The sequence below is a fragment of the Capsicum annuum genome, chromosome 4 (genome assembly GCF_002878395.1).
Source record: "Capsicum annuum cultivar UCD-10X-F1 chromosome 4, UCD10Xv1.1, whole genome shotgun sequence".
Lineage (NCBI taxonomy): Eukaryota > Viridiplantae > Streptophyta > Magnoliopsida > Solanales > Solanaceae > Capsicum > Capsicum annuum.
In genome coordinates, this window is record NC_061114.1 from 428,278 (window position 1) to 443,003 (window position 14,726).

Here is a 14,726-nt window from a genome sequence, read left to right on the forward strand (position 1 = left end):
TTCATCATATCAATCGTTAAAAATGCAAGTACTAAACATGCAATAAAATCAACAAAGGATCAAATGTCATACATAATATCTTTTGACCGCATCAGCATTGATGGCCATTTCTGTCATTGTGCCTTCAATATCTATCAAATATAAGGCTCCATTGGGAAACACTTTCTTCACAACGAAAGAACCTTTCTAGTTAGGGGAGAACTTGCCTTTTGCTTCAACCTGGTGAGGAAGGATACGTCTCAATACCAACTGACCAACTTCAAAATTCCTGGGATGGACCTTTTTGTTATACGCTTGAGCCATCCTCTTCTGATACAACTGGACATGACACACAGATGTTAGCCTTTTTTCCTTAATCAAACTCAAATGTTCTAGTTGGGTTTTGACCCATTCGTCATCATCAATCTCTGCTTCTTCAATGAATTGAAGAGAGGGAATTTCAACTTCTGCAGGAATGACTACTTCTGTCCCATACACCAATAAATATAGAGTTGCCCCTGTTGAAGTGCAAATAGTGGTGCGATAATCTAGGAATGCAAACGGAAACTTTTCATGCCATTTTCTAGACCCTTGTACCATTTTTTGTAGTATCCTTTTTATATTCCTGTTGGCGGCTTCTACAGCACCATTGGCCTTTGGGCAATATGGAGTAGAATTTTGATGTGCGATCTTAAACTGTTGACAGACTTCTTGCATCAAATGACTATTGAGATTGGCAGCATTATCTGTAATGATCATCCTAGGAATTCCAAACCTACAAATAATATTGGCATGAACAAAATCTACCACATCCTTCGTTGTCACTTACTTGAAAGTTACTGCTTCTACCCACTTTGTAAAGTAGTCAATGGCTACCAAAATGAATCTATGTCCATTTGATGCCTTTGACTGAATCGGTCCAATCACATCCATTCCTCAAGCTATGAATGGCCATGGAGCGGCCATTGCATGCAACTCAATAGGAGGAGAACGTATCATATCACCGTGCACCTTACATTGACGACACTTTCGAACAAATTGAATAGAATCCCTCTCCATTGTAAGCCAGTAATAACCTGCTCGAAGAATCATCTTTGAAAAGACATAACCTTTTATATGTGACCCGCATACTCCAGAGTGTATTTCAACCATGATTGCTGAGGCTTCTCTTGCATCTAAAGACCTCAAATGTCCCATATCTGGGGTTCTCTTATATAAGATTCCCCCACTTAAGAAAAATCCACTAGCCAAATGCCTAATAGTCCTCTTTTGATCATTTGTGGCATATGTTGGGTATTCTCCTGACTGAATGTATCGCTTGATATCCAGAACCAGGGTTGTCCATCGAGCTCTTATTCAACCGCATTACAGTAAGCATGCTGATCATGACTCTATATATGCATTGGATCGATGTAGGCTTTATCAGGATGTTGGAGCATTAAAGACAGAGTGGCTAAAATATCAGCAATTTCATTATGAATCCTTAGAATATGCGTAAATTTTACTAACACAAACCGTTGACATAGCTCCTGCAAGCATTGTCGATACAGGATGACCTTCAAATCTAGAATCTCCCAATCACCTTAAATTTGATGGACGAGCAAATCCGAATCACCCATCACCAATAATTCTTGGACTCCCATATCAACAGTTAACCTTAAACCAAGAATGCAGGTTTCATACTCTGCCATATTGTTAGTATAGTAGAATCAAAGTTGTGCTGTTATAGAGAAATGTTATCCCAATTCAGAGATAAGAATCGCACCTATTCCGACTCCTTTTATATTGATAGATCCATTGAAGAACAACGTCCAACCTAGATCAGCATCTATAATGACTTCATCGACACACGACACTTCTTCATCAAGAAAATATGTCTTTAATGGCTCGTACTCTTCATCGATGGGATTCTTAGCAAGATGATCTACCAAGGCTTGGGCTTTTATGGTGGTTTGAGTCACATATACAATGTCAAACTCGGTAAGCAATATTTGCCACTTTGCTAATCGACCAGTCGGCATAGGCTTCTGAAAGATATACTTGAAAGGATCATGCGGGAGATGAGATAAGTAGTATCGAATGAGAGATAATGCTTCAACTTTTATGCTGCCCAAGTTAGAGCACAACACGTCCTTTCAAGAGGAGTATACCTGGCCTCATATGTGGTGAACTTCTTGCTAAGATAATAAATAGCCTGCTCCTTTTTGCCTGTGACATCATGTTGACCCAGGAAACAACCAAAAGAATTGTCCATCACTGATAAATATAAGATTAAAGGCCTACCAGGCTCTGGGGGTACCAGCACGGGCGAATTTGACAAATATCTTTTGATTCGATCGAACGCTTCCTAACATTCTTCAGTCCATTTTACTGTAGCACTCTTTTTCAGCAACATGAATATGGGCTCACAAGTGGTTTTGAGTTGAGCAATAAACCTTCTAATGTAGTTCAGTGTACCAAGCAAACTCATTACCTCCATCCTATTCTTGGGAGGGGGTAAATCCTGAATGGCTTTGATTTTTGAGGGATCCAATTCAATCTCCCGACAGTTGACCACAAACCCCAACAGCTTTCCAGACGAAACTCCAAATACACATTTTTCTGAGTTGAGCTTAATATTATACCTACGAATCCTTTCAAAGAACTTTCTTAAATCTTTAACATGGTCGGCCTGACTTTTTGACTTAATAATCACATCATCCATGTAGACCTCAATCTTTTTATGCATCATATCATGAAACATAGTGGTCATGTCTCTCATGTATGGTGCTCCAACATTCTTCAAAATGAACAACATAACTCTATAGCAACAGGTCCCCCATGGTGTGATAAAAGACATCTTCTCCGCATCTTCATCGTCCATAATGATCTGGTGATATTAGGCATAGCAATCAACAAAAGAGGCAACCTTGTTTTTAGCATAGTTGTCTAACAAAATATGGATGTTGGGCAATGGAAAATCATCTTTTGGACTTGCTCTATTCAAATCACGATAATCAACACACACTCAAATTTTTCAATCTTTCTTTGGTACGGGAACAATATTGGATAACCACATGGGATAACGAGCCACTCGAATTAATTTGGATTCAAGTTATTTCATGATTTCCATTTTGATTTTTATACTTACATCAGTTTTAAAATTTCTCAACTTTTGTTTGACAAGAGAAAATGCGGGATCAGTTGGCAATTTGTGAGCCACTAATTCAGTGCTTAAACCAGTCATATCATCATAAGACCATGCAAAAACATCCTTATAATCAATTAATGCTTGAATCATTCCATCTTTTAGCTGTGGCAAAGCATGTATACTGATTTTAGTTTCCCTAACATCTTCTTGATCCCCTAGATTTATTGGCTCAGTCTCATTCAAATTAGGATTCGTTTTGTCTTCAAACTATTCCAACTCTTTGATTATTTCTTCTAGTGCTTCTTCTTCATCATATTCCCCATCCTGCTTCATTACGTCTTGATTAGTTTGGATTTTAAGGTCAGGCTGAAAATTTCACATGCATGTCATGTCATTAGAATCAGCATAAAGAGAACTGTATATAAAAAAAAGAAAAAGAAAATATATTACACACGAATCAAAAGGGACATTGCATTTCATTAAATAAAAAAATAGAAGGGTTTAAACATAGATGCCAACATAACATAAACAAACTAAAATCTGAATTACAACCCTGAAATAACTCGGATAAATAGAAAGAAAAACAAAATAAACTACCAAAACTCCCTCCTGACGGGGAGAGGAGTGACTTCCCAATTATTGAGCTGGACAGCTGGACCTACGAATTGACGTCTGTCATACTGGTACCTTCTCCTGCTTCTACCATATCAACTTCAATAAAAAGGTTCTGGCAGTCATCAACCAATTCAACTTCAAATTCCAAATGCTTTATGACACCACTCTTAACAAATGATTCACTAAGTAGTGGCATTGGGCGAGGGAGTGACCATGTTTCCTTTTTTCTTCCTTTGGCTTTCTTCAAATCTTTAGACGTAGGCTCAAATCCCAGACCAAACATGCCCATGTTCTCATTCGGACATATGGGATGAACTATACATGTAGAGACACTCACAAACCCTTTCCTGGCTCAAATCTGTATTTCTAAAGTTCACTCACCATCCTAATAGAAGCGAAAGGTAATTGCGGTCCCAGTATAACCTGCCATTCAAGGATACGATTCACTGGGACTGTATCAAAAATTTGATAGAATAATGTCTCCTCTACGTTATTTTCTTCAATAAGAGACAAGGGAGAATCTTCACAGGTGGACAAATCTCCTTCACCTTGAATAACTTCTTGCCTGTCATGCTCAAACTTAATCATTTGGTGCAGTGTAGATGCAACCGCCTTGGCCTTGTAGATCCACGACCTTCCCAATAATAGATTGTAAGAGGAGTCTATATTCAATATTTGAAACTCTATGGCGAATTCAACAAGCCCTATGATAAACATTAGTTCTATTTCTCCAATGGAGTTTGATTTTGCACCATCGAAAGCCCTGACACATACATTGTTGGGCCTGATCCTGTCAGCACCAATATTTAACTTTTGTAAAGTGGAAATAGGGAAAATATTTGCACCTGAACCTTCATCAATCATAACATGAGTGACATAGAAATTTTCACACTTCACTGTAATGTAAAGGCCTCGATTATGCCCTGTACCTTCAAGAGGCAATTCATCATCAGAAAAGCTGATCTGATTGACCTCAAAGATTTTTCCGACCGTTTTCACAAGCTGATTTATTGTAATCTCCATAGGAACATATGATTCATTTAATAACTTCAGTAAAATATCACGATACTCCTTGGAGTGCAACAACAAAGATAAGAGGGAAATTTGAGCAGGGGTTTTCTTCAACTTGTCTATTATTGAATACTCTGGAAATTTCATATTTTTCAAAAATTCTTTGGCTTCTTCTTCAGTGATAGGCATTTTGATAGATGATGGTCTACTCACCATTAGCTTGGACTTTCTTAAGCTTTTAGGCATGAAGCATCTTCTTGACCAAGTCAAACCCCCTACCTCATCTACAACTTCCACTACTTCTTTCCCGTGATAGGTCATCACAGTCCGCCCATAATTCCAGGGAACCCTTTTCGTATAAACTATCAGACGTTAGGTCACCGATTTGAGGACAATAGGCTCTACCAGTGCTCCTTTCACCGTCAAGATGGGCTGACTCAAAGCTCCTACCATTTTCAACTTAGGTTTATCTTGACTTAAATCAACATACCCTCTGGAACCTTGTACTGTAATTAGGGGTTTCTTTGTGCTTTCTTAGGCTTTATCTTCTCTCATTCCTTCCTGGTGCAATGACCTTATTTTCAAAGTCTCTGCTACATTCACCGATTTCTCCTCAATGGTCTGTACTTTGACAATAGGCCTATAACACCTTGAATACTCTTTCCCATCATATATCAATTATAATATATTGGTTTTAGCATGCGTTGGCAGCGGATTCTGGTTAATGTTTGGACCCTTTGGGGCCTGGACCAGCATCTGATTTATGTCAATTAAATCTTGGACAACTCTCCTTAAATGCCATTATATCTAGATATCATGGCCTAACATGTTAGAGCAGTACGCACACCTTAAAGAATAATCGAGATTCCTCGGCGGTGGATTTGAAAGCCTTCCTTGAATTGGGCTTAAGACCTTCAATTTTCTCAACCTATCAAACAGGCTAGCATATGACTCCCCAAGAGGTGTGAATTGATTTTTGACCGTCTTATCTTTCTTATACTCGGTCCTAGGTTGAAAACTAGGTCTGGAGGGGTTTTGGTAATTTGGTGGAGCGAATGGGCGATTTTGTGGATCTTGCGTGCCCACTGCGAGTAAGAAGGGGTTTGGGCATATGGCTATGTGCTATATACTGGGTACGGGGGTGGTGGAATGGAATATAAAGGGTTTTGTGGAGGGTAGTAAGGGTGGGGAGGAATATATGGATCTTGGGTGTAGACTTGGGCTTGGGATTAGGGATTGCAGTGAGGTGATCTTTTGGGATAGGAGTGGGTTCCGGCTACGACAGTCGCCATGTCCTCTTTCTTCTTTTTACCTCTGAATGCACTAGATCCACCTTGAATCACTTGTATGGTGGCTTTTAATGCGGAAAAACTCACTATTCAGCCGGTCTTAATTCCGTCCTCTATCATCTCCCCCATTTTAAGGACTTCAATAAAAGACTTTCCCATTGCCGGAAGTAAATGTTGAAACTAGGTCTCATCCTGTGCCTGAATGAAAACCTCTACCAAATTACTTTCTTTCATTGGAGGCTTTACCATGGCGGCCTATTCATGCCACCTTATCATCTATTCCCTAAAACCTTCAGTGTTTTTCTTCTTCATGTTGACCAAGGATTTTTCATCCTGAATCAGGTCGATGTTATACTGAAAATATTGAACAAACTCAGAATCTAAGTCATCCCAGTTGTTCCACTTGTCGATATCTCAATCGATAAACCATTTTGAAGCCAGATCAGAAAGACTCTCACCAAAAAGGCCATGAGCAGCTCTTCTCTTCCTCCTGTAGCCCTCAACTGGTTGCAATAATGTTTCAAGTGTGCCACGGGATCACTATATCCTGAATACTTCTCGAACTTAGGCATTTTAAAACTGAGGGGAAGGTTGATGTCTTTGAACATGCAGAGATCTTTATAGGAAACACTCCTATAATCTCTGATTCCCTGCAAATTCATCATAACCTGTTCTAAACTTTTCAACTTCCGGGCTACGATTTCATGTTCCTCTATTGCGACAGGTTTCTCCATATCAAATGGAAATGTCGGCGGCTGAGTGTACCCATACGGTTCATTCATTCTCAAAGTAGGCTCCGGGGCATAATACTAACTATATGGAACCTTCAATACTGGCTCACTGGCAGACCTAGGAAGCCTCATTTTCGGACGCACAACATAAATGGGAGGTTCATGTGGTGAAGCCACGAATACCGGTGTGATCGGTGGTGCTGGCTGAGCAGTGGGTCTTGATTGGGGAGCTGCCAAGGGCACACCAGAACTGCTAGGATAATAATGTCGCGGAGTGAATCCTGGCGCGTGCTCAGGTGACTCAGTAGGAGCAGAGAATTACGCCTGAGAGAGCGGTGGGCAATTAGAGATATTCCCAAGACCTTTAGGGAGCGGAGGAGGAAGCATTACGCTGGCCCATGCCCGGTGTAAATCTATCAATTGTTGTCTGAGCCTTACTACCTCATCCTTGTGTTCTGAACTTTATTTCCTGTAATCCTGATCCAGGTCAATGAGCAAATTTTCAATCTCCCTGCTAGCCATGGCGAGCTTTGATTTTGATCTAGTGAAGTATGGGTGACTAGCCAGAGTGCTGCAAACCTACCACTGTTATCTGAAATAACATGCTCATCAAACACGACATCCGTTAGGATTAGGGCACACAACAAGCATGGGAATCACATTGGTAAAATTGTCCTAAATTCATGTTCATTTCTACCAGCTTTTGAGGGTAGCGAGGTCATTTTCACATCATCCCAATTTTTATCTACACTTATTGTTGTTATTATTATTATTATTATTTATTATTATTTTATTTTATTATTATTTTATTTTATTTTATTTTATTTTTGTATCCATCTCTGTTCTTTTTTCCTTTCTTGTCTCATCATCCTTTCTTTCTTTTCTTCTCTTGTTATCTACCTTTATTTTATCATTCTTTATGTCTTTTGTTTTTCTTTAAAAGAGGAAAAATAATGAAAAACAACGAAACAAAATGATTAGATCAAACCCCAAAATAGGTTGCCTACGTATCATGTTGTACATGAATCATATCTTACGTAGTTCGGGAAACATATGCGTAAACATCACTTTTTTTTTTATATTTTTTTGCCTTTGTGGACAAGAAATGGAGGGGTGGTGAGGTGTCGTTTTTTTAATTGGAGGGATAAGGGTTAGGTGTCTATTTTTGTTTGGGTGGATTGTTAGGATGAGATATAAAGGGGTTAGGATAGGATAGAATTTGTAAGGAAGTTTGTTATTTTTTGTATTTTGTGAGGGTATAATAACATGGATGAGGGTAAATGGTAGGATAAGGTAAAATTGGGTAAATTAATCTTTTGGAGGGACAAAATTACGTGTCTACAAACATGTCATTCAAGCCTATCTTTATAAGCACATATGAACTTCAAAGCAAACACTCATAAAGTCATACTTCACATATTCTCTAACCACTATCAATATCACTCCCACAAGCTACCCCAAGAACATACACATACAAAATTCCACTAACCATCACATAAATAAAAATTTGGCCCCAAATCTTGCTTCATACTTATGGCCTTATCTAAACAAGCGTACTATGATCTTCCATCAACAAGGACTAATTACTCACCACCACTATCATCGCATAAGGAGGAGTCACAAAAAGGGTAGAACATAAGATCTGGAGGAATGGAATGATACTATATGAAGCTTGACACTCATCTGAGGCCTGAGGAATAGCAAAACAACAACAGGGACTCCCCAAAGCGCTCTGAATTTAGGGTATTCATGGTGATAAGCTGATTCTCGCCAATCATTAGGCGTAAAACATGAGTTATGGAAATAGAGCACATTATAAAGTGTGAGTACATGACTCTATCATATGTATGAACGTGAACTAATTATGGAGCTAAATCGTAAAGCATGAGTAGGTATTAGGATCACTGATAAATACTGAGATAGGAATGGGTTGAGATTCACCCTTACTTTTTGATGTTCTATATCATCATGACATCACTACAAGAATTTGAGAGTCTTACTTGGTTATTCGCTTAGTCATCTCCCCCTTAGCTTCAAGCCATCATCTAAGTTTTGGGAGGTACCTTAATAGACTATAAACTTAACTACACTCACTACACTCTGGGTTCTGAAATATGACAATACCGAAAATTAATAAAACTTAACCTGAAAGACCACACATGAGAGTGGAACGCCCACTGCTTATACTACCTCCTAGGCACACTCTACCATTCTGTAACCCCAATAGTAATCATCTATAATTCGAACACTTACTAACCTCAAATCTTCATCAGTATCCCCAAAGTTGAAGTGCACACCCTCTAGTGCCTCTACTCTTATTTCTATTAGCACAACTTTCAAGGACTCGAGCTTAGATTATAATACCTAACATGGGTATCACTAAGTCTTAAATGAGCCACTCTATTTCTATAATAGTCTACCAACATAGCAACTTCAAACTTATTTTTCTCTACCATGAGAGTCAAGTTCATATCAAAAGTCTCAACGCTATCAATCAAAGGTCCTTAACTTGGCTATTTAGAACACCATATACCATCTATCTAGTCTCTTTCCACCTAGCAACTCAACGGTACTAGTAGCCACACACAACATGTAATAGCCTTAGAAAAAATACTACAGCTTCATAACACCTTGGGCATACTTCTACATCACATATACAACGTCATACTTCATTACAAATCAAATAAACTTAGGCACTTGCATACACTGTTCAAGCCTATAGATCACTTCCATATAACTAGTATCTTTAACCAAGGAATCATCACATCCACCTCCATGGCCATCAATTGTTTCAAACTTAATGTCTAGTGCTAAACATGATTTACAACCAACCTTACACACAATCTTTACTTAGAAACTATGAAATAAACATCAGAAAACACTGGTACACTACAACTTCATAACCACAATAATCGATCATGACCATACAGTTTTCCTTGTCATAATCTATTAGCACGTACTATTTCAACATATCAAGGTTACAAATCTAATCCCACGAAACATGTATCATCAATCTCTTGCCCCTATTCACCACCACACCATTTAAATTCAAGCCTATAGTCTAGCATCAATCATTTCCAACCAATGAAGAGTGCAACATAATATAAATATACGAACCCTTCAAATTGGGAAATTCTACCCAAATACTTCAAAAATATACTACATTCTTTCTCACAAGTAGTATTAGTTTACAACTACCAATGAGAAGAAGGTTAAAGGGTAAGGTCACGTAATAGAAATGATCAACCTTAAGCTTATATTATAACCATACAATCTTATCTAATTATACGGCTTTCTCACATCACACTTACTTACCCCAATGGGCATTTAGACTACCGGCAGATTCCCTAGATTGATTGGCTCAATTTCATTCAAATTAGGATTCAGTTTGTCTTCAAACTGTTCCAACTCTTTGCTTATTTCTTTTATTGCCTCTTATTCATCATATTCCCTCTCTTGCTTCATTACATCTTGATTAGTTTGGATTTTAAGATCAGGCTGAAAATTCTGCATGTATGTCATGTCATTAGAATCAGCATAAAGAGAACTTTATAAAGAAAAAAACAAAAATAAAATATATTAGACACCAAACAAAAGGGACATTGCACTTCATTAAAATAAAAGATAGGAGGGTTTAAACATAGATTCCAACATAACACAAAAAAAAATCCGAATTACAACCCTGGAATAACTTGGATAAACAGAAAGAAAAAATAAAACAAACTACAAAAACTCCCTCCTGGCAAGGAGAGGAGTGGCTTCCCAATTGTTGAGCCGAATAGCTGGACCTATGAATTGTACGTCTGCTTTTCTGGTACCCTCTCCTTCTTTGACCATATCAACCTCAATAAGAAGATTCTGGAAGTTATCAACCAATTCAACTTCAAATTCCACATGCTTCGTGATACCACTCATAACAAATAATTCCCTGAGTAGTGGCATTGGGCGAGGGAGTGACCATATTTTCTTTTTCCTTCCCCTGGCTTTCTTCAGATCTTCAATAGTGGGCTCAAATCCCAGACGAAAAGTGCCCATGTTCTCACTTGGACATATGTGACGAACTATACCATGCAGAGATGCTCCCAAACCCCCTTCTTGGCTCAAATTCGTATTTCAAAAGTTCACTCACCACCATGATAGAAGTGGAAGACAATTGTGGTCCCAGTATAACCTTTCCTTCAAGGATATGATTTACCGGCACTGTATCAAAAATTTGATAGACAAATGTCTCCTCTACGTTATTTGCTTCAATAAGAGACAAGGGAGAATCTTCGCAGGCGGATAAATCTCCTTCACCATGAATAACAACTTTTTTCCTGTCATGCTCAGACTTAATCATCTGGTGCAGTGTAGATGCAACCGCCTTGGCCTTGTGGATCCACGGCCTTCCCAATAACAGGTTGTAAGAGGAGTCTATATTCTATACTTGAAACTCTATGGCGAACTCAACAGGCCCTATGATCAACATTAGTTCTATTTCGCCAATGGAGTTTGATTTTGCACCATCGAAAGCCCTAACAAATACATTGTTGGGCCTGATTCTCTCAGCACCAATATTCAACTTTTGCAAAGTAGAAATAAGGCAAATATTTGCACCTGAACCTCCATCAATCATAACATGAGTGAAGTAGATATCTTCTCACTTCACTGTAATGTAAAGGGCCCAATTATGCCCTGTACCTTCAACAGGTAATTCATCGTCTGAGAAGCTGATTTGATTAACCTTAAAAGATTTTCCAACCATTTTCTCAAGTTGATTTACTGTAATCTCCCTAGGAACATATGCTTCATTTAATACCTTCAGTATAATATCACGATGTTCCTTGGAGTGCAACAACAAATATAAGAGGGAAATTTGAACAGGGGTTTTCTTCAACTGATCTATTATTGAATACTCTTGCAACTTCATCTTTTTCAAAAATTCTTTGGCTTCTTTTTCGGTGAAGGGCTTTTTGATAGATAAAGGTCAAATCACCACTGGCTTGGACTTCCTTAAGCTTTCAGGCACGTAGCATCTCCCTGACCGAGTCAAACCCTCTACCTCATCTACATCTTCTACTACTTCCTTTCCTTGATAGGTCACCAGAGTCCGCTTATACTTACAGGGAACCCTTTTCGTATCAACTATCGGAGGATGGGTCACCGGTTGGATGACAATAGGCGCTGCTAGTGCTTCTTTCACTATCAGGATGGGCTTACCCGGAGCTCCTACCACCATTAACTTAGGCTTATCCTGACTTGAATCAACATCTCTTCTGGCACCTTGCACTATTATCAGTGGTTTCTTTGTGCTTTCTAGGGCTTTATCTTCTCTTATTCGTTCCTGATTCAGTAACATTGATTTTAAAGGCTCTGCTACATTCACTGATTTCTCCTCATTGGACTCTATCTTGACAATAGGCTTATAACACCTTGTAGATTCTTTCCCATCATATATAAATTTTAATATTTTGGTTTCAGCATGGGTTGGCAGCAGATTCTGGTTAATGTTTGGAGCCTCTGGGCCTGGACCAGTATCTGATTTATGTCAACTAATTCTTAGACAACTTTCTTTAAATGCCAGCATTTCTCAATATCGTGGCCTGGTATGTCAGAACAGTACGCACACCTTAATGAATAATCGAGATTCCTCGGGAGTGGATTTGTAAGCCTTCCTTAAATTGAGCTTAAGACTTTCATCTTGCTCAGCCTATCAAACAAGCTAGCATATGACTCCCTAAGAGGTGTGAATTGATTTTTTAACTACCTTTTCTTTCTTGTACTCAGGCTTGGGTTGGAAACCGGGTCTAGAGTGGTTTTGGTAATTTAGCGGACCTAATGGGCGATTTTGTGGAGCTTGCGCATGCCATTGCGGGTAAAAAGGGGCTTGGGCATATGGTTGTGCACTATATACTGGGTACGGGGATGGTGGAATAGAGTATAATGGGTTTTATGGAGGGTAGTAATTGTGGGGAGGAATATATAGAGCTTGGGCATAGATTTGGGCTTGGGATTGGGGATAGGGGCGAGGCGGTCTTTTGGGATAGGAATGGGTTCCAGCTACGACAATTGCCACGTCCTCTTTCTTGTTTTTACCTCCAAATGCTCCAGATCCACTATGAATTCCTTGTGTGGTGGCTTTCAACACGGCAAAACTCACTATTTGGCCGGTCTTGATAATGTCCTCTATTATCTCTCTTATTTTGAGGACTTCAATAAAAGACTTTCCCATCGCCGGAAGTAAATGCTGAAAATAAGTCTCATCCGGTGCCTGAATGAAGACCTTTACCAACTTACATTCCTTCATCGGAGACTTTACCCTGGTGGCCTATTCACGCCACCTTATCACGTATTCCCTAAAACCTTCAGTGCTTTTCCTCTTCATGTTGACCAAGGATTTTTTATTTGAAATCAGGTCAATGTTATACTGAAAATATTGGACAAACTCAGAAGCTAAGTCATCCCAGCTATTCCACTTGTCGATATCTTAATCGACAAACCATTCTAAAGCCAGATCAGAAAGACTCTCGCCAAAGAATGCCATAAGCAACTCTTCCCTTCCCCCTGTGGCCCTCAATTGGTTGTAATAACGTATCAAGTGTGCTACAGGATCACTGTGCCCAGCATACTTCTCAAACTTGGGCATTTTAAAAACCTATGGGAAGATTGATGTCTGGAAACATACAAAGATCTTTATAGGAAACACTCTTATAACCTTCGATTCCCTACAAATTCTTCATTGTCTGTCCCACACTTTTCAATTTTTGTGCTATGACCTTCCGTTCCTCTATTGGGACAGGTTTCTTCATTTCATATGTAAATACAGGTAGCTGAGTGTACCTATATGGTTCATTCATTCTCAAAGTAGGCTCCAGGGCATAATACTGACTATCTGGAACCTTCAATACTAGATCACTGGCAGACCGAGGAAGCCCCATTATCAGACGCACAACATATGTGGGAGCTTTAAGTGGTGGCGGAGCCACGAACACCGGAGTGATCGATGGCGCCGGCTGAGCAGCGGGTCTTGGTTGGGGAGCTGCCAAGGGCACACTAAAATTTCCAAGATAATAATGTCGCAGAGTGAATCCTGGCGCATACTCAGGTGACTCAGTGGGAGTATTGAATTGCGCTTGAGAGAGCGGTGGGCAGTAATATATATTCCCAAGACCTTCAGGGAGTGAAGGAGGAGTCATGCCACTAGCCCATGCTCAGTGCTAATCTATTAATTGTTGCCTGAGGCTTAATACCTCATCATTTCGTTCTGAACTTTCTTCCCTGGGATCCTGATCTGGGTCAATGAGCGAATTTTCAATCTCCCTGCTAGGCATGACGAGATTTGCTTTAGATCTATTGAAGTACGGGAAAGTAGCCAGAGTGCTGTAAACCTACCACTGTTATCTGAAAGAACATGTTCATTAAAGACTACATCCGTTAGGATTAGGGCACACAACACGCATAGGAATCACATTAGTAAAATTGTCCTAGATTCAAGTTCATTTCTACCAGCCTTTGAGGGTAGCGAGGTCATTTCAACATCATCTCTATTTCTATCTACGCTCATTTGTTTCTTTCCTATAAAATCCACACCTCTTTTCTTTCGCCTTCATTTCCCTCTTTTGTATTAGTCTCTGTTCTTTCCCTTTCTTGTCTCATCATCCTTTCTTTCTTTTCTTCTCTCACTATCTACCTTCATTTTATCATTCTTTATGGCTTTTGCTTTTCTTTTAAAAAATAAAAAATAAAAAACAACAAAACAAAACAAAATGATTAGATCGAACCCAAAAGTAGGTTGCCTACGTATCATGCTATACATGAATCAGATCTTGCGTAGTTTGGGCAGCTTGGACAATTAATGATTAAATAACAGGCTAGACCCTGACTTAAGAGATATGACCAAAGACAAACGATGAACCATGTTAATAAAATCTTTTGAGTTTTCATTTTGATACTTCATAGAAAAATGACATCAACAACTATGAAAGAAAAATC